General features: G+C 36.0%; 1 protein-coding gene across 1 annotated transcript in view; it reads right to left on the bottom strand.

The window, feature by feature from the left end:
- Window positions 1-18194, bottom strand: part of LOC120637847 (nose resistant to fluoxetine protein 6-like) — a 97256-nt gene that overhangs the window by 62703 nt on the left and 16359 nt on the right. The window lies entirely within an intron of this gene.

Below are 18194 nucleotides of genomic sequence, written 5' to 3'. Positions count from 1 at the left end.
CGTGCACAGGGCACGGGTCGGTAATTGGTTAATATGGTGATAATTGTTGACTTTGATATAAGGGCCGGTATAAAGGTATGTCATAATATAAATTATAACAAAAGAAGCTTGTCAAAAAATAATCTTTATTTAATTATTTAGGTTACTACTCATTTTGGGCAACATCGTCCGCATGAAACTTCAGTATTCCCGTGATTTTCAAATATTTTCCCGTAATTTGAATATCTCTTTTATACATGTTCATTAAATGGTAACAAGCTATATATGTGAATTGAATTTCAACTGCAGGTTTTCCAGTGTCCAGCATGTTACGATTTTCCTAGCCTAACAAATAAAAGCTATTCTAAAGTTAAACCTCGCTATCTTTGGTTTCGTTATTATGAGCACTTTTGCCGAAATATCAAAAAATACGACTAGGCATGTAAACTAATATCTCAGTTCTTTTTTTTTTAACAAAAGCTTTCAAATAAGACGAAATATTTGTCACGTTCCTTAAGAAAAAAATAACTGTACAGTGTACATATTCAGCATGCAAATACGAGTTTTCACTTGAAGACCGACTTTTAAATGAGCTTTTTGGCATTCTTATGCGGTGAATTTTCCTGTACTTGTTCTAGACGTTGTGAAGGCTTATGACTACAAAAATGCTACTGAGCGTTATAGCTAACTACCCCTTCACACAGACAGATACGCACCATAAAATATAATTATTTACATACAAACTTAGATCGCCATCAAACAAAAGTTTCGTATACCTATATTTTGCAAGAAGAGATATCATCATCAGTTTATTAACGCCATACTTTTGGACACCGCCATCGTCTCTCATAGTAGAAACGCGACAGTTTCAACGACTTAATAAAATAGACCAACCAAGCTGCGGGTTGATAGGTTGTCACGATCACACTTCTTTGTTATAACTGACATCGGTTTCGCGTTCACTCCAAGGCACGTTCTATCAATTTCCTAAATCTAAGTTTTTATCCAAATTAAACTATGCCACACTGTTAAACTTAATAAATCGATTGCATTGGTTAAGCGACTTGGAGCAAACGTCAGTGTATCTAGGCTACCGACATTGGACTTGGAAGTCTACAGAGGTTTGCTTTTCGCCTCCTCAAGTAATTTGAGCCTACGGTCATCATCACTAACTCCTCATAATAATCGTTGCTCAAATAAATACCGAGGTCGTGGTCGAAGCACGCCAGCCCAAGCCAAGCAGCTTAAGCTCAAGATCATAGATCTTCTCTCCTCTGACAGTAGAAGTCTATGTGCTCAATAGTGGGACATAAAAATTTACGTCTTGGAGATGCATTCCAAGAGTACTAGACTCTACATCCTTAACTCCTTTAACAAAGGAGGCCTTTGCACAGCAGTGAGACAGGCTGTTTTATTATGTATTGTTGTTAATTAATTGTCTGGTGGGAGGCTACGGCTGTGGCTAATTACCACCTTACCGACAAAGACGTGCCGCTAAGAGAAAGAAATCGATCAGGGGTTTGTTTTAAATATAACTGCTATACTCCCTTACAGGTTAGCCCGTTACCATCTCATCATCTCTTCCCACCAGGTGGCTTACTAGTAGTGCAATAAAAAAAAAATGGTATTCATACAGTGGACTGGTGCTTCGTGAATAGACAACATTACATACTTGCATTTACAGTAATAAAAGTGTGAGTCAATGCCACACGAAAAATCTAATAACGAGTTTTACGTCAGTCTACGATCAGCTTAAAATATTTTCGCACTAATTATTATGTAACTAATTTTAATACATATGTAATATCTACTAAGTGTATACATTGCCAAATAGACAGACTACAGCGCTTGTGTGATTTCTCTCAGAATTAGATTTATTGACAACAGTCGTTATACGATATTATGTTAAGCACACTTTTATACGTTATGTAAACGGTTCAAACAAATGCTTTTCTCTGAAAACCGGTCTGTTTAATTTTGCACTTGGCTCTAATTTAGATGAGGATGATGAACTAATCAATCTTATTTCCCCTTTATCTTTTTACCACAGAGCGGTGAGCAGTGACGTCATTATGCGGTTGGTAGTACCTAAATAGACTCGAACGTAACTTTTTATATCCACATTTCTGAGACGATTTATCTAATTAAGTTTAAGGCTAAAACTTCTATTAAAGGACCTAATTAAGACTTGTCCACGTACATATGTTTAATATACTATCATCCATTATGCAGTGAATCGTTATTAAGTATGGTTTGTACCTTAAATGGCTGCTTTGATTACATTTTGTATACTTGCATCTAAAATGATACTGGGGCTACAACAAAAATGACATAAAAAAAGGTTGAAAAGGTTCGTAAAAAGGTTATAAACACTAACGTTTATAAACAATACACTGTAATGTCACAGCAAAATGTACGTAATGTATGTGGTTCAAGGTATTTAAGTTTTACTTTATTCTGATATTATAGAGAATAAATAATAGAAATCGCGAACACCAACCTTCGTTGAAAATAACTTGAAGCTATCTGGTGTTAGTGCTTAGTGCTAACGATAGCTACATCTTATGGCATTGGAATGTGACCTTAATGTTATGTTATATAAAGAACCATGTCAATATTTTTCTGTCAGTAGCACAATGTGTCAAAATAACACTTCATGTTTGATGCCATAATATAACCTCAAATTTCAACGCCATCATTATAATCCAGTCGGGTCGGTGTTGCTTTGATATGGTATGTTAAGATGTAAAGGTCTATAGGTGAGGTGCCTCCGATGTTCGGAAGGAAGGCTATAATGATGAACAAACATAGTTGATTTAACGAAACATAGGCTGCATAGATCAATTTATAAAAACAACTCTGGGAATTTGAGGAAGAAGATCGACCGCGATGGAGACACTCCGTAAACAAAAAAGTATCTGACTTTGAAGTTAAAAGGCGCGCATAGCAAGATGCTAGGCGTAATGAGATAAAGGCCAGATTGTCCCCGGCCTTATATTAAAATATAATTGGTGCGGTCGGATACGGATATATATACAGAAATAAATTGTAGAATTCATAATCAAGTTACAATTGACGACATTTCTTTACACTACGCATGTTTTTTGTTCTAATGAGGAAATTTTAACGCTCATAAAAAGCTCGAGTAGAATGAAAGCGCTTTAACGTAGTGGAAAAATAGTCTGAGCATTGATATGCAACAAAGCGCTTATTTAGCCATTAAACACAGATAAAATCTACCTACAATTCTAAGATTCCGGACTTTCCACTAATTTTTATAAAAGCTAATACGTTTTATGAATCCTTAATGTAGTGCATTTCATTGTACCGACAGAATAACTGAAAATAAAAGATTTATTTCGCGATCGATTTACTTATTTAATGACAAAGGTACCGATAGCTTTACCAGGATTAAAAGTACGTATCCTTTCACCGATCCATCTGTCCAACGTGGTGAATATGGGTAAACCCTCCCGTAGAGAATACTTTAGTTCAGCAGACATATTTTGAAAGGATATTCAACATAGAATAAGAACGCCAGTTATAGAAATGGCAAATAGACAGGGATAACAAACAACTTAAACGTAATCACGTATAGACAAAATATAGCCCTGAAAACTCTCGCCGCCTCCAATAACAGCACCCTAAGGTGGATCATCGGACACAACGGGAATCCAGGTAATGTAGCAGCAGATACGCATAGCCACAACGCTGAAGATGTTAGGGCCAGAACCAATCACACCCTTCGTTAGTATAAAACATGGTTAGACGCACTAACTCTAAAGGAGCATTCCCAACCATGGGCTAATGCAACTGACTGTCGACAGAGGGAAACATTTCCAAACTTAGAGTAACACCTATCAAACAAACTACTGCGCCTTGATAAAGGCAAATTCAGGTAGGTGGTGGGACTAACAACAGGGTGGTTAAACAGACATCTTTCCATCATAGATTGCACTGGTTACTGGATGGCGTGGCAGAACAACGCGAGGTCTATCTTGGATCCCCAGCCACTTACCCGGAAGTCATTGGCAAGCTGGGCGGCCTACTAGACTTCTGGAACTAGTTGAGTTGGCTGGAGTAGCGAGCGACAAAAACGGGGAAGTTCGAGATTCAACAAGCGAAGCGCAAATGTGTGGAAAACGGTTCAGTGGAAGAAGAAGTAGAACTAAAATATATATACTAATACGTAACATACGTACTCTATACGTATGTTACGTATTAGTATATATATGCAATATTATCTATATGTTTCCAACGTATTAAAATTATTGTTACGGGCGAAACCGAAAGCAAAAGTCCTAGAGACCGATTATCAACGAGAGCGGCTGACCCGTCGAAAGAGTCCACTTCGTGCAGATACTCTACCATTGCCAAAATAGCCGCCAACAGAAGCCAACGGAGATAACTCCTACAGTTTAAGCAGAGATCTCACCATGAACACGATTTTCAGTAATGAAGGAACGACCGTAGTATCTATTGTTCCATGGCAGTACTTACTTAAAAACCTTGTTTGACTTAATAAATCTAATAAACTTGAAGTAGCTATCTCTTTGTTAAATATAATATCAGTAAGTATTATCTTTATAGTACGAGTATAAGCAAAAAATACTCAAACATTATATTCCCTTTGTACGTTATAGCCTCTTTCTTTTTATAACAGTGAATATAAGAGATATACTCGTATTTGTAAGATGAACTTGATAACATGTTTCTTTTGTAAACGAAGATTGTGCACAATTCCTTATGAAAATAATAAGAAAGTGAACAAAAGAAAATAATTATAAAGCCAGTGCCATTTTGACCTCTGTTGATTATTAGATACTGACAAAGGCAATTTTGCCGGCTTTGGGGAGGCGTAAACTAAGGACGGTTCTTCAATACCCGCGACTCCCAGTAATCCGCCAAGAATTTCTTTTTTCCAATTTCATACATTATTAAGTAGCCTAAAGTAATGCGAAATTCTGATATATAAATGAGATCAGTTAAGTCTTCATGCGTTGTTATGTGAAGTAGCCTAAAACACTTCGCAAATTTCTCTTCCTGACTAAACCGAAAACGTTCGGAATCTCTTCTGAAATTAAAAGTCGCTCAGCTATCCAAAGTAGTCCAGCTAGAGAGTAATAATGTACTATTTGACTGTTGAGAGGCCTCAGCCGTGCATAGTTACCACCCTAACGACAAAGCCATGACACAAAGCAACTCCACCGGAACGCTATTCTGGTACGATGCCGCGGACAAACTGACCAGGGATATAGAATAGAATAGAATAGAAAAACTTTATTGCAATACAACACACTAGGAAAAGCACAAAGAAAACCGTTATGTTACTTAGTGCTAGGATGCAAAGGCGGCCTTATCACTAAAAGGTCTAAATTTGTCTAATATAACTGTAATACCCCTATATGGTAGCTCCGGTACCATCTTAGACTGAAGCAACACTAACTATGAGGTGAGTTAACAGCTAAGGGCTAACTTGTAGTGGAATAAAAAATCGCTGATAACTGCTAGAAATTAGTAAATACTTAAGCCCTTTTGTAGATACGAATTTCGCTTTTGCCATCCTCCTGCGCCTCGGAAAGCACCTTATGCCGAGAGTTCGGTCATTATCACTAATAGATGGTAATAATCGTTACCAAAGTAGGAGTACGTTATTTAAATCTAGCCTACCCACATTGATGCTGGAACGGTAACCTTGCTTGTAACGGTAGCATTTGTTAAGAGTAGGTACCTACCGACGTAGGTATCCCAACGAGTCACGAAGATGAAGTAAGAATGGGCAGCGCACTTAGGCTGGATGACAATTCTGCATCGTAAAACGTAGCTTTGATCGACCCCCAACGAGGTAGGAAAAGACAGACGATATCAAACGAGTCAATGGGAACCGCTGGGAACAAGGGCCTTAAGTCCTAGAACTCTGGAACTTTCTACAAAATACGTATGCCCAGCTGTGGACTTCAACCTGTTCATATGATAACCATGATGACATAAGTTAAGAGGCACAAGATATTATTCATACCCACAAAATTCTCCTGAAACTTAACCTATTTTAAATATTATAATTTAATATATTAGAAATATCTCTTTCATTAAAAACAGCGAAAGTATTAAGATGGGTAGTTTATTATTGCTCCTTCTTAGATCTTTAGAGTGCTGTAAAAACATAAAAACTCCGTCTAACTATGTCGTAATAAGAAACTTACTCGGCTAGAGCTTGGAAGTTTCCATTAATTTTAATCCTCGAACCGTGGCCTCAAAACTGTTTTTACACAATAATTACGCTAAAACTAGATCAACAATATTTCTTTGTTGGAATTTCACAATATCTTTTGAATACTTAGATAGTTACTATTAGTACTTATTATTAGTAGTGCAGTTTTGCCTAAAAATGCTACTTTGAACACCCAAAATTTCATAATTCCTTAGTTACATTGTTTAATCAATTTTGTAAGATAAGAATTAACCAATCAACCGAAACTAGAAGCTAACCACTCGGTTACTGTTTCGGTTTTGCCTGAATGTGATGCTTCATTTGCGTATAAGTAATCGTCATCATTATCAACCTATCAATGGCCCCCAGCACGGCTACAATGGTCGGGATCTAATATTATATGGTTCGGGGAAAGGATTCAAATTTAGCTTCACCCATTAGCAGCAATACTAACTCACCGTGGAAATAATATCCAATTAATAAACGTGTAATAATAACCGGGGATAAACTCCTATATATATGCCTGCCGCAGCAACAGGTGTTGTGCTTTGGCAGGTTGACACGTTATTTTATCCCTTGTCAGGGGATATAATTTTTGTCTCATGCCAATGCTAGCTATGCTGCTCCCGGTTCCCACATCCTGGCTCTCATATTGGGGAGAGATAGAGATGAGCAGGAGACCTGGCCTGACCCTACGTTCTTGAGGCTCAGGCGTCCATCGACTTTGCGACACTTCAGGTTTCTAACGGGAAATTAACTCAGCTTAACGGGTGTTTAAATAAAGTTTATATTGAGTTTTTATGAAGCTTTAAAATCGCCCAACGAGTTTATATTTAAGATTTCGAGATTGTTCGTTAAACTCAAAACGTGTCAAACATTTTAAATAGTGTCAATATTTTAAGCACATAAAGCGGAGAGGATCATCTAATTTTTAAGCCTACAGACCGAGAATGTCTGTTGTATTTTCTCTCGCCTTTCCTCCAAGCCGGGATTAATTGTGAAGGGATGTGTAACATTCAAAGAGTGACAACCGTCGCGTTTACCTACATCATGTAATTAGTGACTGTAATCCATCCGCCCGTAAGGTACAAACATTTGTTAATGAGTAAAGGCATTTGTTTGAAACAAAATTTGGAAAAGCGGTAGGTTCTAAGAGAAAAAATAATAACGTACACACGCAATTAAACTACTCTGATAAAAACTAAACGGACAGCTTAGAATTTTGAAAAACCTTAAGTTCTCTAATTATGTACTCCTTTAACATATTTAAGCATAATTTAAGCGTTCAATTTTGTTGTCACGTCGAAATTTCAAAAACTCTTGAAATAAATATAAAACTATGTACCTATTCAAATTGAGTCTGAGTTAAAAACAACAGAGAAACGAACTACGTTTCTACGTTTTGTAGACCTCGGCAGAGATTGTGGTCAACACAGTTACATGATGTAAAATGTTTGCTTCGAAACTAAATGAAGGAACGAGTAAAAAATGTATTGTTCTTCGAAAAAACAATACTCCTAAATAAGCTCAAATTAAATTCAAAATCTGCTCGTGAGATAAATATTCGATCTAACAATTTTTTATTTCGCACTTTTCTTTTGATGTAGTTAAGTACCTACTCTAGAATAAGTAATACTTTTCTCTTCAAAGAAAGCAGCCTCACGAGGCGTTTGGTATTCACACGTTTCTAATATACATACATTAGCACGTCAGAAGATTTGTCACGTAAAATGAACAAAATATAAAATATTTATATCAATTTTTATTTAAACATTTATTCAACTATGTATAGAAAGCTTGTATATGGGGCTTTAACTGGTTTGAATATTTTTCAATATAGCTCATAATAATCCGCTAGAACATTTCGTTACCGCTAGTAAAAACCTCACTAAAAATATAAGCATATCGCATCAGACGCACACAGACATATATATAATATATATATATGGCGATAGCCTAGCAGGTAAGGCTTGGGCTTTTGACGTGACAACGTCTTATAATTCGATGGAGCCGGCTGCACGCACGAAAAAACATGACGTATGCGGCGTTGCCTCGCTCTGAGGCGTTCCATTAAAGGCTTGAAGTGCAAGCGAGAGCACGGAACGAGCGACAAAGAGGCACAGTCGGCCTCCGCGTTCTACATCTGTCTCTCTCCTACTTGAGTGAGCGATGCGTCCGAGTGGACAGCTTCTATACAATAATACATTTACATGTTTTCCATTTGACCCTTGTCCTGTAGTGCGCCTTTTAAAAGATTAGATTTTAAGATATAAACACCATCTTGTGGAATTCAAACAGGTTTAGAAACTATTTATTCACCTAAAACAAATTCTCTTTCAGGGATTAATTCAGCAAGCTATAGTTAAGCTTAGTTAATTGGGGAATCACGAATCACAACCTACTCGTATCTAACACCAACAATCAGTGGATAAATTGTGTGGAAATGCGGTAGTTCGTGAAAACGTGCTAACTGGCTTTATTTTGTTTAACCTTAATTTAATATTCAGGGTGAGCTTTTGAGAAGGGCATTGCATGGTAACTTTACCTTTACCTGTATACAGTGTAAATTAAATCTAAACATGTATAATTTATAGACTTCTCTTTTTTTTACTACTTCACATTGTACACCCAAAGGGCAATAAAACGTAGCTTACTTTGAGATAAATGGAAGGGAATGTGAAGGGGCGTATTGCTTATACCTACTACAAGGTTAAAGTCAGTAGTTGGTATAAGCAAGGTATAACAAATGGTCACATAATTACATAATTTTATTCTTTTATATATACAATTTATTCTTTAATTTATTCTTTTATATATACAAAACAGATACAGATTACTGAACTTATAATATTGCAGTTCGTTGAAACAGATAATATTTTCATCCAGTTTCGTTCATTCATTAAATTCCAATTGCAAAATGTCAACGTTGATTAGCTTTCATTTGAGCATCGGCTTTGGTAAAGTGTATTTTGCAGTATATATCAAAATACAATTAGACGCTTTTGGAGAGAAAATGCAATGCAATAATGCGTTGAAAATAGAGTAAAAAATGTACAGTAAGCGGCAATCTCATACATATTTTGTAATATTTATTGAGTTACTTAAAAATTGCAGTTATTTATGTATCATCCTATCTTAAAAATAGCGGTCTAACAGGTACAGGTACCCCGGTACCTACTAAAAAAATAATGTGGATTCATAATGATTTTTTCTTACATAAATTTCGGGCAAACGAGCAAGCGGGCCACCTGATGTTAAGTAACTACCGTCGTCCATGAACATATTATATTGTAACACCAGAGGAGCCACCGAGTTACCGGCTTTCAAGAAATTTGTTTATCAGCTCCTTGAACAATCTCAAATAGTATCTTTGGAAGAACGCCGTAGATGATTGTTACTCATAGTTCCACGATTCGATTTAATTTGGCACGGTTTCTTTATATAGCTTCGAGTAAGCCCTCAACTCACATCTTTTGACAGTGAAATGGTGGCGGGGAAAACTGTTGATATGAAAATTAAAGTCATGCTCTTAATCATATTGTACGCGGCATCGTACCATAATGCAAAATAGTTTGGCTTGATTTTGGAATGCAAGATAGATTAAACCCTGGATTAACACATATTATCCCGGGATTCGTGAAAAAACCAAAAAACCGCGTACGAAGTCGTGGGCAACGGCTGGTTCAAAATAATCACACTTCTTATTTGTCTGTACATTTTGCCGGAGACTATTTCGGATTTCCGTCCCTATCTGCAAATCTTTCACGTACCCAACAAACGAGAAGCGGGAACTTTGATTAGCTTTTATCGTGAGCGTCGGCGTTCGTTAGTATGACAATGGGTGTCTTAATCGAACGCCAATTAAACTCTATTAGTGTGATTCAGCAACGGCTTGCTGGAGAGAATACGAAATCAGGTGTAAACAGTGAAAGCTTATAGTGCAATAATGAATGTGCTCAAACTATAAGCGCAGTACAATAGGCAGCTACATTTATCACACGAAACTAAGTTAGTCTTGCGATTCTATTTTTTATTCCACTACAAGTTAGCCCTTGGCTGCTATATCACCTGATGGTAAGTGATGATACAGTCTAAGATGGTAGCGAACTAACCTGTTAGAGAGTACCCATGAACGTTTTCTACGAGACATCGCACCGGAACACTTAATCGATGAGCGGCACGTCTTTGTTCGTAGCGTGGTTTTATTTGATATGGAGCGGTGAAGTGGCACATAGCGGTGATAGCCTAGGGAGAGGGAATAGCCTAGTGGTTAAGGCTACAGCTTTCCTTGCAGGGGACCGAGTTCATTCCTCAGACTAACTTTTCAGAGTTATGTGCGGTTTTAACCCCCGGGGCAAACACGACGAGGTGTTTTAAGTTTGACGCGTCTATGTGTGTTCGTATTTGTGTTTGTGGCATCGTATTGTCATTATTGGTTATACCTTATTTCACACAGCAATCAACGAATCTACGTGATATTTTACCTACATATATAGCCCGAGAGCGACATTCTATTTTCCCAGAAAACAAATCCCTGCACAAAAAAGTTGAAAGCAAAAGCTGGTGATTCAAAATCGAATAAAACAAAGAAAAGAACGCGCATCTGCTTTATTATGTACATCTATGCATTTCTCACTGTTATCTAGAAATGTTTTACAAAACCGACGAGAACTTTGATTAGCTTTTGTTGTGAACATCGGCATTGGTTAGCATGACAATGGAGGTCTTAATTGAACGTCAGTTCAACGTTATTGGGGAGTTTAGCAGCGCAATATTGCGTTACAGCTGGCTTAAGTTGACAGAAACGTTTTAAAACGTTAGGAATTTAATATATGAAATAAGTAACACTAACTAAAATACGGCGCGTAGTTACCAAATATTTACTCACACAAAAAAAAGAAACGACATTGTAAAATTAATTGCAAAATAGTAAACAGAAAAGCTAAATCTTATCATCTTTGCCCTTACGTCTTTTCAACTCTTTTTTTTTTCTTGTAGCCGCAGTCCGAAGCACATGTCCTCGAAGTCAGTATAATTTTCATGCATCCAGAGATTACAAATATTACAATTAAGCCAATCTTCGACGAGTTACATCTTATGATAATTTTCAAAATAGCCTCTACAGTCATCTTCTTTTTTGCCAACACCCGCATAACGATAAAATTTGTACATGCACCACGTATCGAATTAAGATAGAATGGTCTCAAATTGTTTTTAAAAGAATAACGAGTAGTACATGAGCCTCTTAAATTGTCCTTCTGCAATTTGCTCGTACCGATCTAATGGTCGAAAGAGTATTATAGTAACTGCTTAAAACAATTCAAGATTTAAAATTTCTAAATGGTTTCAAGAAATAAGCTGGTACAATAACAAGGGTCGTGTAGGACTTGAATACAATATTTTAATTTATTAAACCAGTTCAAAAGTAGTAAAAACTTTGCAGCTATAAACTATAGTAGCACGCTTGAAATACAAGTTACACTATGCATTATTTCATATCAGCTCATCATCATCATCATCAACGCATTATCGGCACGGAACGGACTCTCAGAATGAGAAGGAATTATGCCGTAGTCAATGCCGCTGGCCATGTATGGATTGGTAGACCGCACATGCCGTTGAGAACATTACGTAGACCTCTCAGGCATGCAGGTTTCTTCACAACGTTATCAAACAAGCAAGAGATAATTAAATTGCTTTTATTAAAATATCACAAAAATCTGAAAAGTCAGTGGTGAATGCCGGGGCTCGAACTCGGTCTCCACGAAAGGAAAGCCACAGCCGCAGATAGCTAAGCCAAAACCGGTTTGTTTATTTTATAACACACGATCTTAACAACTTACAAGGCGATTTAAAGAAGGCGTTTGACAGAGTGTCTCGTAAATACATATGGCAAACTATTCGAATCCAATGCATTGAAGAGCACTGCCCCTTGCTAAGATATTATGTATTACCCAATTATTAGATCAGTGAGAGTCTGCTTGACATAAGTTATGTTCCTTAAGATAAGTTCAACCAAGGGACAACTCTCACTCCATTCCCGTTTAATTTGGTCATACAAAGATATCGAGCAATCTAGTGTTTGATGTATGCTGATAAAATTGCTTTTGTTTGTGTTCTTTATTCACATCGTTTTAACATGGTAATAGGTGGTTTATCATATTTTACGACTATGAATACCGCGACCAAAACCTCAAATCTGTATAAACAACGTAACTATTTTAAATAACAATGCTATTTATTTGGTCGGTAATGATATTTTGTTGAATACCGCGGTTTGTTGCAGTCACTAGGCATAACATTAAAATGTTAGTCGTACAGCTGTAACGACACGACACCGTGAAGATGATAACACCGCAGACGTGAAAGAAATATGAATACAATTTTATAAAACTTAAGCTTGTCACTTTACGATACGATAACGACACAGTCTGTGTAACAAAATTTATTGCATTTCAAAGCAAGTGGCGTACGCACGTACATTTGTGTGCGTAACGAAGTTTTCACTTACTCCTGAAAATTCGCGGTGCGGGGAAGCCTAGTGGGTAACGCTGCGGCTTTCCTTTCGTGAAGTCCGAGTTCGAGCCCCGGCACGCACCACTGACTTTTCGTAGCTAAGTGCGTTATTAATTTCAGCAATTTAAATATCACTTGCTTTAAACTATATCGCTGTTTTTTTTTTTGCAGCGTGGTAGCCTACGGCCTTAACCCTTCTCACTCTGATAGGAGACCCGTGCCCTGTATTGGGCTGGTAATAATATAATAAATAAATAAATAAATATACTACGACAATACACACATCGCCATCTAGCCCCAAAGTAAGCATAGCTTGTGTTATGGGTACTAAGATAGCTGTTGAATATTTTTATCAATATAATACATAAATACTTATAATATACATATAAACACCCAGACACTGAAAAACATTCATGCCCATCACATAAACATTCCAGTTGTGTGAATCGAACCCACGGCCTTGGACTTACAAAGCATGGTCGCTGCAAACTGCGCTAATCAGCCGTCAATGATGATGATGATGACTGAAAAATCGAATGGTATCTTCCTTAAACTTAACTTAAACAACTATCTAAATAGAAATATATCAAGCGTGCCCCAGGTAGCGTTTAAATAAAAGTACCGGTCGAATGTCAAGACTTACACAGAAAAACGCTAATGCAATCTTCATCCACAACTATGAAGGTACCCTTTATAAATACAGAAATCTGAAAGAAGTATAAAAATGATAACTTTCTGCGCGATACACAGAAATTAAGTATCGAGATTGGAAAGGATTAATTAATGAGAACACTTTGCCTGTACCTACCTAAAGACGTAAACAAAAATACGTAAACTTATTTAATACAATAGAGCAAGTAAGGCAAAAGCACAGAATTTAAATTAGGAGTATTTATTGATCCACTTTATTGCACAACCAACAAAAACAGTTTACAAAAGGTGGGCTTAATGCTAAAGCATTTTCTACCGGCCAACCTTAGGATGTGTGAGAAAAACGAGTGAGGGTGTGGCCAATAAACATACATAATAACTAAAAATAAGGAAAAGAGCAACTACTGAGTTTCTTGCCGGCTCTTCTCGGTAGAATCTGCTTTCGGAACCGGTGGTAGAGTCACACAAACATACATACTTGACGTTTCAAAAGTGCTTATAAAGTAGGCCTACTTGAAATAAATGAATTTGAATTTGAATTTAATTTTGAATTTGACATAATAACTAAAAGTACAAGTTTATTTGGTGGGCCTACATTTAGCGATAATAATTCTTACTCATTACTTAATTCGCTCACTGGTGCATTCCAAACCAATTTATGTAAATTTTAACATCTTGTCGTGGTCGTATCGTCATCGTGTAAACAGTCGATGTGACATAATTATAAATTCATTTACAGTAGGAGCGACAGACGGTTGCCGCCGCCCGCAAGTACCACAACACCTCTAGCATTTGCATTAATGTCACATCAGGGATGCTTTTGTCGGGAAAATTTGATAGGCATATGTGGAGTTTAAATATCTAAATACACTAGTGCAATATGCGGAGATTTGCGGTAGCTTTTAATGTATTAAATATGCCATATATTAACTTAATCCATAGGGATGGTTTTAATTATCAATATCGAAATATGAGCTAAATACGAATGATGGAAGATGGCTTAGTAGTAGTAGAGCAAATAAGACACATATTTTTGTGACAAAGCTCATCCTGCGAAAGACTACCGCCATTTATCTGCCGCTAAGCAGCATTGATGTGTTCAGGTCTGATTGTAATTACAGCCTTACAGGCATATGAGGCTTGTCACCTCAGTACACCCCTAGTTGATGGACACAGGGGATGTGTTCCTTGCATGCCCTATTGTAAAAACATACAAACGGAAAGAATTGACCAAGACCATGATGGGACATCTTTTTCTGGCGCAGTCTAGAGTCTAGAGCTTTAGTTTTTTTTAAGTGGGAGGCACCGGGTCCGACCTCAGCCATGGGCAATTTAGATTGGTCTGGCGAGGTTACTTAGGTTGCGGGAACCGTTCAGGATAGTTATGGATCAAAGTTTAGTATCAAAAACCTAACCTATTTTATACATATCGGTTGACAATTTTTTGCATAGAGAAAGCATGCACCTGGCGATGAATATAGATTAAGTATTATCTTTTTAGACAAAGAAAACAAAAAAGTGCTAGCGTTATTTTTAAGAAACAACTAGAAGTAAAGGCTGGTAAGAAAACAGTTATTGATCTATTAATATCACATAAGAGAAAAAACCACTTTGGACCCTTTACGAAACTAGGTCAACCAAAATGCCAAACGGAAAGTAATAAAACAAAAACATCTAAAGAAACGGACTACAAGTTAGATATAGCTTTCGTTACCTTCTTGAACATCGATGACGGGCTTTTGCCTCGTATCCCCTTTTTTATGACGAAACTTTATAACATTTCCAATACACTTATTTGCTTTCACAATTCGACATTGAAAGGCATATTTGCTGTAACTAAATAATACTTATAAAACTTTTTCTATTATATAATATATTTCATAATAATCCTAAACCTATTCTGGTTCTACTGCTGGGGATAGCCCGTCTCTCACATAGAATCCCGCCACCTGATCTAACCCACCACGCAGCTCCAATCATGGCTTTTGCCTCGTATCCCCTTTTTTTATGACGAAACTTTATGACATTTCCAATACACTTATTTGCTTTCACAATTCACCAGACAATTCAACATTTAAAGGCATATTTGCTGTAACTAAATAATACTTATCAAACTTTTTCTATTATATAATACATTTCATAATAATCCTACACCTATTCTGGTTCTGCTGCTGGGGATAGCCCACCTCTCACATAGAATCCCGCCACCTGATCTAATCCACCACGCAGCTCCATCACAGTGGTGATGAGAGATTATTAGTGCTAGTCACAATAGCCAGTCTATTGTGACTAGTGTGTGATTAGACCGTTATTAGTAAAAAGTTGTTTGAGCTCTGAAGCATGAAATTCGGGGATAAAAATAAAAATATTTATACAAAATTGGGTCTAAAATTCTGTGTAAGTATTAATAAAATTATATATATATCTTCTTAGAGTACTGGAGACAAACGGAAAATCAGAAATTCCAACAAAAGTTAAGGTGATCAGCTAGTCACTTACATCTTTTATGAGATACGACGTTTAAATAACCTCATATATTCTGAAGAACCTTTAAGGTTTATGAAATAACTATTTTTATGGAAGATATCAATTTGCATGGAAAATATTTTTCGGCACCTCCATAACGAATATTAATAGCAGTTAATTACAGCATTTACACGATATCAACATAATATCTTTCTCTTTACGATCCAGTCATCCTTGGAAATTACTAAATGAATAAATTATTATGAAACGGAAAGCTGGACCGGGTTGGCGCAACGAAAGTAGGGTTCTCACAAAAGGACAAACTTTTACGAAGAAAAATATAAAAAATAAACAAAAATATTAAACCTCCGACTTTCAATATAGTGTAGGTGCATTAATGTACTAGTAAAGCCCTTACATTTGTTATATTAAAAATAAAATTTAATCCGCAATGAATAATTGTTAACATTACACCAGATAACAGATTTTCCTGCTTTTCGTGGAACAAAATAAGCATAATTGTATAGCAAATTAAGGTTAATTTTCATAACGTATAAGAATAGTTAAATATTACAATTTATTCGTCGTGGAATAACAAACTACACCATTCAAATAGTTTCAGGAACGATGAATGGCGGATTACGACGGCGTTGATTTAAATTTTTATTCGAGTAATAGATTTTTACCGAATTTAATATATTTACAACAAGAATATAAAGGAGTATTTAAGTTTATTGATATAAACAAATCAAATAATCGAAAGAAATAACAAATTATCAGATATAAATGAAATATATTTTTTTTATTATTACATTACGAGTTTTGGACTACTAGGCTTGTTTTATTTTCTGTTTTTATGTGAATAATCTTTCATCATATCAACCAGACAGAGAGCATCAATCCTACAGTAAGATTGGGCTAGGCCGTAGTCCACCACGCTAGGTCAGTGCGGATTGGTGGATTCCACAAACCATTGAGAAGATTATGGAAAACTCTAAAGCATGCAGGTCTCCTTTTCCTTTATTATAAGCACTCGGATTTGATTTTGTTAATTTACATTTCTTAATGTAACTTTATCCAAATAATTCTTTAAACCATATAAAAAGGTATCAACCCTAATCGAAATAAAACTCGTAACACCAGTGCATATAAATGGTAAAGTTATTCTCATTTGAATTTTTTTACTCATTTTTCCTATACCTACCTACTGCTTTTATTCGGAATGTCATTACATCATATGGAACTGGGCTAAAAGTCTCGATCTGTTTCTTGGATTTTTTAAAGTACGCGCAAATGAAAACAATTCGAGAAAGCCGGATATCGACAGGTCTGTTTTGAAAGAGTGCAAAAATTACAATATAGAAATGTCATTTTTCAAGACTGTCGGAATTAGTAACATATTAATCAATGGACGGAATCCTTTATTGCTTTAAGACAAAAATTTACTGACACGACATTGACTTAACTATCGTAGTAATTTTTGTTGTTGTACCTACCTACTTTTAACTTTTATAAGGTCCACGTATCCTATATCCATGTTTGTATTCAGAACACGTAGAAATACAAACGGCCTTTCTTTTGAATATCTATAAAAAGATCGCACATCGCCGCATAAGTTGCTAGCGTCAAAACGCAACTTATTTTAAACCAAAATCATAAAATAAAATAAAATAAATAAATAAATATACTACGCGAATACACACATCGCTATCTTAGCCCTTAAGTAAGACAGATAAATATTTTTATGAATAATGTACATAAATAATTATAGTATAAATAGAAACACCCAGGCACTGGAAAACATTCATGTCCATCAGACAAACATTTTCCAGTTGTGGCAATCGAACCCACGGCCTTGGACTCAGAAAGCAGGTTCGCTGCCCACTGCGCCAGTCGGCCGTCAAATGTTAAGAAAACATCCGTTAAACTCTAGGATAGGTCTGGAAAATCTCGTACATTAAAAGCAAACCCTTAATCAAATAATTTTTACAGCAATACTCTTATAACTGTATTTTAAAGTATTTATATTTCATCACAACTACTTATGTATTATTACTCAATGACAACCATCTATACATAAATATTTTTAAACTTTTTTTTATTTATTTGCAATAGTGTCAGAACGCCCACTTGCCAACAAGCAACGTTGAAGTGCATTTTTGCATTTAAATATAAAAGTAAATAAATAACACTTATAGATTTTGATTTTTTTGTAGGTACTTTTACATGGTTAAATAGAATCTTGAAGTTTTTCACCAAGGTAGGTAGGTAAAACTTGAACTACATTATTAAGGTATCGTTAATTTTTATATCTTCAAATAATAACGTAGGCGGTTAGCTGGCCACTTGCGGTTTCTGATGCAATGTGAGA

This window comes from Pararge aegeria, chromosome 4 (assembly GCF_905163445.1).
Source record: "Pararge aegeria chromosome 4, ilParAegt1.1, whole genome shotgun sequence".
NCBI classification, from domain to species: Eukaryota; Metazoa; Arthropoda; class Insecta; order Lepidoptera; family Nymphalidae; genus Pararge; species Pararge aegeria.
Note: the sequence above shows the minus strand (reverse complement) of the source record. Positions and strands in the feature narration are given on the sequence as shown.